Source organism: Girardinichthys multiradiatus, chromosome 3 (genome assembly GCF_021462225.1).
Source record: "Girardinichthys multiradiatus isolate DD_20200921_A chromosome 3, DD_fGirMul_XY1, whole genome shotgun sequence".
NCBI classification, from domain to species: Eukaryota; Metazoa; Chordata; class Actinopteri; order Cyprinodontiformes; family Goodeidae; genus Girardinichthys; species Girardinichthys multiradiatus.
In genome coordinates, this window is record NC_061796.1 from 11046459 (window position 1) to 11052865 (window position 6407).

A 6407-nucleotide genomic window follows, 5' to 3' on the forward strand; every position below is an offset into this window, starting at 1 on the left:
GAGTTTAGCAGTCTGAGCGCCACCAGATGACAGGCCTTGGAGAATCAGTTGACTATCGTCAGGATTGTTGTCATTCCCTGGGAGGTGGGACAGTTACAAAATCCAGAGCTATGTGAGACCAGGGTCGACGGGGAACCTCTAAGGGCTGCAACAGGCCAGCAGGCGGACGATTTGAGGGCTTGCTTCGTGCGCATACAGGGTAGCGGAGTGAATGTAAGATAAATTCTTATGATCTGTCCATACCAGCACGGGATGTTCAGCACCCTCCAGCCAGTGCCGCCACTCCTCCAGGGCCAGCTTGATGGCAAGGAGCTCTCGGTCACCCACATTGTAATTTCTCTCGGCCGGGGGACAGACGCCAAGAAAAGAAGGCACACGGATGGAGCTTTCCGTCCAGCTCTTGGTGCTTTGACAAGACCGTCCCCACTCTCGAGTCAGAAGCATCCACTTCCAAGACAAACTGTCGATTAAGATCCGGGTGGATGAGTACCGGCGCTTGAGAAAATCTTTTCTTTAATGTGGTGAAGGCGACCTCCGCCTCCGGGCTCCAGGCGAAGGGCGACTTGGTTGATGTTAGGGCAGTTAGGGGGGCCGTCGTATGGCTGTAGCAGTGGAAAAACCTCTGGTAGAAGTTAGCGAAGCCCAGGAACCTTTGTAACTGTTTCCGTGTTTCTCGTGTGGTCCATTCCAACACCGCCTTGACCTTCTCTGGGTCAGCACGAACCTGTCCACCCTCTAGAACGAAGCCAAGAAAACTGACAGATGTTTGATGGAACTCACATTTCTCCGCCTTTACATAGAGCTGATTCTCCAGAAGCCGCTGCAGCACTAGGCGGACATGATGCTTATGCTCCGACAGTGTTCTAGAGTAAATTAAAATGTCATTCAAACTAACTGGTTCAGGTAATCTCTTAAAACATCATTGACTAAACTTTGAAAAGCAGCTGGAGCATTGCATAATCCAAACGGCATGACCAGGTATTCATAGTGTCCTCGTGGCATCTTGAAGGCTGTCTTCCACTTATCTTCATGGCAGATCCTAACTAGATGGTACGCGTTTCGGAGATCTAACTTAGTGACCACGGTGGCTCCGTGGACCGGTTCAAACGCCGAGGAGAGGAGAGGAAGTGGATACTTGTTCTTGACAGTTATGGCATTTAACCCCCGATAATCAATACATGGTCGCAGCGAGCCGTCCTTCTTTTGGACAAAGAAAAATCCAGCTCCGAGGGGCAACAACGAGGGGCGAATTATTCCGGCAGCCAACGAGTCGGCTATATACTGCTCCATCACCATCCTTTCGGGACCAGAGATCTTATATAGCCGGCTGGATGGTAATGGAGCCCCGGGTAACAGATCTATGGCACAGTCATACGACTTACTAAAGGCTAACTTTAAGTGGTGATGGTTGGGGGCTCCACCTGTCCAAACTCCTCGGCAGGGATCTGGGAAAGGAGGACAGCAGACTGCAAGCAGGCAGACAAACACTGCGGGGACCAGGCCTCCACCCTTAACTTGGCCCAATTTATGTGGGGGTTGTGGGCCCGCAACTAGGAGAATCCCAACACCAGGGCATTCTCAGACAAATGAAAAACAAAAAACGAAATTTGCTCCCGGTGGTTTCCTGAAAGCACCAGCTCGAGGGGTTCGGTTTTATGGGTAATTAGCTGGAGCTACTGGCTATCCAGTGCCAAAACCCAGCGAGGGGTGGCCAAAAGGTCTGTCTTAATGTGCCTTAGGTCCACCAGAGCTTGATTAATGAGGCTGAGCTTGCACCCAGAATCGATGAAGGCTGAGAAACTAAAGTATTTGTGATTGGCAAAAACAGTGGCAGACAAGACAAGTCGTGGGGCTTTTGAGCAGGAATCTGGGTCTGTCGGTCACCCCATTAATACCGGCAGACCTCCCCTTTTAGCCAAGAGGGACAGTTAGAGATGAAGTGATCCAAATCACCACAGTAAAAACATCTGTTAGAGTCTCTGCGGCGCTGCCTCATCAGGCAAAAGCCACGACCTGCCTAATTGCATGGGCTCTGGCTTGACCGAACTAGACACAGGGAGGGAGGAAGCTGACGACACGGAGAATGGTGTACGAGCGTACAAAATTCAACAGTGAAATCCATCAGCGGGCGGTTGCGTGGTCTTATTGCCCGGAGGAAGCGTGCCACACTGGACGGATCCATGTCAAGATCAAAAATTTGTTTGAACTCCTTAATAAGGTCCTCGTAAGAACATACGAACTGGTTAAAGTTCGTAAACCTTGCTTCTTCCCAACGAAGTGCCTACCCCATTAAAAGCCCAAAGACATAAGAAATCTTATTATCATCATAAGGAAAACTTAGAGGTGACCAATTAAAGACTAAGGTGCACTGTAACAGAAAGCCCCAACAACTCCCGACTTATCCCGAAAATTTCTCGGGACTAGGTGTAGTGACATCATGGAGGCCCGGAAGCGGCCATGTGGCAAGAACTTCAACAGCGCCCCCCGAAGGTTGAGCGGGCCCGGGGCTGAGTGCCTGCTGGAACAGTGCTGTCATCTGCTTAAACTGCTGGTTTGTCCCCCGCTGCTGCTCGGGGAGGTTACGGAGGGTCGCGCCATGAGAGTGGATCTGATGATTGTGTTCGGACACTGGTCTCTAGAGTGCCTCGGCAGTGTCCGGCTGGCCTGAGTGTTCTGTCATAATGTTAGAGGCCGATTTGACCCACACCAACAGAAACACCCAGAGAACGGGGGGTTGTTTAGGAAGTTTATTGATAGGCTGTAGAGTGGGGTAACGACAGCCGCTGCTTGGAACAGGAAGTTGCAAAAGACAGAACAGGTGAGAATCGGCTTGCAGGATAAATAAACGTTAACAGACTGTTCTATGGACCTAGCTGGGTTCTGATCCACCAGGGAGAGGGAGGTGAGCCCACACCGGTGGATGGCTGCTCTTGTGACTGCCAGGACTTAAGAAGCTGGAGGTTGAAGGACCGTCGGAGGGCGGACAGGCTCGGCAATGCGGGGCTCAGACGGATTGCCAGCTGGTAAGTACTCCAAGTAATTTCTTCTGTTCAGGTTGGTTCTGGTTTTCCTTTAAGGAAGCGAGATGGGCTCAGGACTCTAAAAAAAAACAAAGGGTTAGTATACCAAAGGTAATTTGCAACAGACAATCACTCAGATGATGAGATACTGGCAATCCATGCTCTTTATACTCCTCCGGGTGATCATCTCAATAAGCCGCACCTGTCACCCTCCAGGAACGGTCTCTGGAGGCACCTAGTGGCTGAGGCTGGTTAGTAGCAGCCTCAGACAGAATCCAGACTCTGACAGAAATTATCCCACAAAATGAACCGTTTCTGCACTGCCTTTCTAAGCCTTTAACAGTATACCATAAACAGTTTGATCCCTTAGCCAATCTGCTGTAACTTCTTTTGACATGTTGAAAAGCTTAAGCTGCATAAGTGCCCTCTGCTCTCCAATGTATTGGGCCCATTGGGTACCACTGATACATAATTAACGCCACTGCGACTGATATATTGCATCAATGACCCAATAATAATATCTTAATGTCACATTTCGCCATGCGGGTGCTTCACTCACCTCAGCATGCTGGATGCTTGACACTGAAGGTGAAACTGACCACATAACATACTGTACTGTCTGATCAATTTAGCTGATAATTACCTGATCACAAGGGATACTCGCTGTGTTAAAATCTTTTCTCTTCACAGAAAAAAGAAATCCATAAAACGTTTTATAATTTTATCGGTTCATGACTTACCAGAACACTGAATTCCACACCACTGATCCCAGTACTGCAATCAATAGTCAGATGATCAGATTATTTACACACCTACTATGAATGCACTGCAGCTCTGGGAGTGCTTTTTATATTATCCTATATCTATACATCATCTAGTTTTATTGTACATAATAAAATAAATGTATTTACAGTAAAAGTCTTGTTTATTATTTTCAAAAAACTTTCAAAAAGTTCCCCTTAATAGGCAGTAGACATCTGACCACCAGCTCTGTCCTGTCTAACTCTGAGAAGAAATATGGCCACTCAGCTCGGTCAACTGGCGGAGCTGGTGATGATCCATGGTGTGGAGGACTTTGAGGTGGAAGATTCTGAGAAACAGACAAAAGAGACAATGACTAATTAATTAAGATTTAAAACAACATGGTATCTGAGTTGTCTGTGTAATTATCAATCTAAGAATGTTTTGCACAACAGTGAGCAATTATAAAAGATGTTCTGCTGTTAACCTACCAGGTAGATCAGCAGTGGTAGCAGACACAGAGTTGACAGTGGGGACTGGACTGAGGATGGGGGTGCCAAACATGATGTTTTAGAGGATACAGATGGACCTCAGATGAAAACAACAACAAAACAATAGTCATGTTAGATGTCATATTACTCCTGAAAACTGTGTTGGTTAATTTAATAAATTTAAAAAATGGTTTAAAAAATTCATAAACCAGTGTTTTTTTATTTGTTATAAGAAGAAAAATCTGTCAGTAGAAGTTTGTAGTTTTTAATTATATAAAGGTTGCTCCACTCTTAACCTAGCAGGTTGATCAGCAGTGGTAGCAGACACAGAGAATATTTTATAGAAATAAATCAAACTTTAGTGAAAACTTCGTTTTGACGCCATAAAAGGCCTAAATATATAGGGCCAACCCAGTGAATAAACTCAATCAAAGGTCAAGCTCAGTTATACACAAATACAAACACGTTAGCATAAACATTTGGGCTATTTAACCAGACCGCTAAACGTCACTATCAAGCTAATTTTATGCATCGCATATCCCTTTGATAAATACCACATTATCAAGACGTGCAAACGTACCTTTATCTTGTTTTTTTCTCTATCCTTCATCTTTCTTTTTCATTCTTTTCTCTGCCCCCCAAAGGATATATCCTTTTTTGGGACATATTTTTGCCCATTAGCCTTTTACCTGTGCTTTCAAATTTTGGATGTACATTGCGCGACAGGAAGCTCATATCACTGGTGCAATATAGTAGCATGTCACGACCACTAAGGGGCCGCCCGAACCAATATTTTTTTGCATCTTTTTCTTTACATAATCAAAGTTATATTATTGTAAAAATGTTCACAATTTTATCATGAAATTGTGTGTGTTACGATAATCATAAAAAAACATTATACATCCAACAAACAATAATAATTATAAAATAACAATTGCTCCTGGGGTCCCCCACTGGCCCTAAGAAGCCGCTTAGTTTGCTTATGCCTTGGGACGGCCTTGCCAGTACACATACACTATTCAGAACAGAGGCAAATAAAAAATGGCACACATACATCAATGACAGGACAATACTTGATGTTCACACCATTTATAGAAGACTGTGGTTGTATGTGTTGAATCAGATATGTTTAGAAACATGACTGTTTAACATTTACTCATATTGGACCAGAATATCTGCCGCTGGCAAGAAACAGTGGTAAATGATTGGGATACAACCACAACAGTAATGTAGATCATATAATTAAGGGTAAAATGCAGTTTATTTTACTGCATACATATGGATTTGATTTTAATGAAGTACTGGACTAGAAATACTATTAATCCCTATTATTAAATGACCTAAATATCTTTCCAAACTCATTATTGGAACATCCACAGTTAAATTCAGGTGGCTGTGGCTTAGGTGGAAGAGTCGCAATCAGCAGATTGTGAGCTTGTTTCCAGCTTTCACTGATTGGTATGACTAGAAAAGCACAATAAGTTTTGTCCATTTAGCATTTACTTGTTTTGTATTGGATTTCTTCTAATGTATGAAAGAGAATTCATACATGTCATATTATGGGGGTGTTTAGTAGTACCAACGTGCAGGCAAGAGTTCGGGAGCCGCGTGGTAAGTGGAAACATTTAATAACAGAACTGGTAAACTTACAGGAAACGGCAAGACATGGAACATAGGGGTCACAGACATGGAGAAGGTAACTGACAAACCGTAGGATCCAGTGGCGAGCAATGAATACCAAATAATTGCTTTTCAAGGTGCTGTTAGCATTACCAAATTTCTGTTTTTTGTGTTGAAACTATGGAAACTAGTAGACTGAGGGTAACTACCTCTTGCCTGCAAAATAACATAATTGAGATTGGTACTAATCTAATTTGTAAACCTAAAAAGGATTACAGTATTTGTCTATCTTATTTGGTCATGGCATGGATAATTGCAGTGGTATGGGGCTGGCACTTGCACAATAAAATGGTCGTCATGTAAAGGCAAATTTCACTGATGTCCTAGTTACCATGGTCATTCAAATGCACATTTTAAAGAGACGCGTGGCAGGCCTGTCAGAAAAAATGGACTTTTAAATGGTATAGACAGAAGTCTTGTCAGGCCAGGTCTTACTAATATCTTGAAATATTAATGTGTACTTCCATCAATGCAT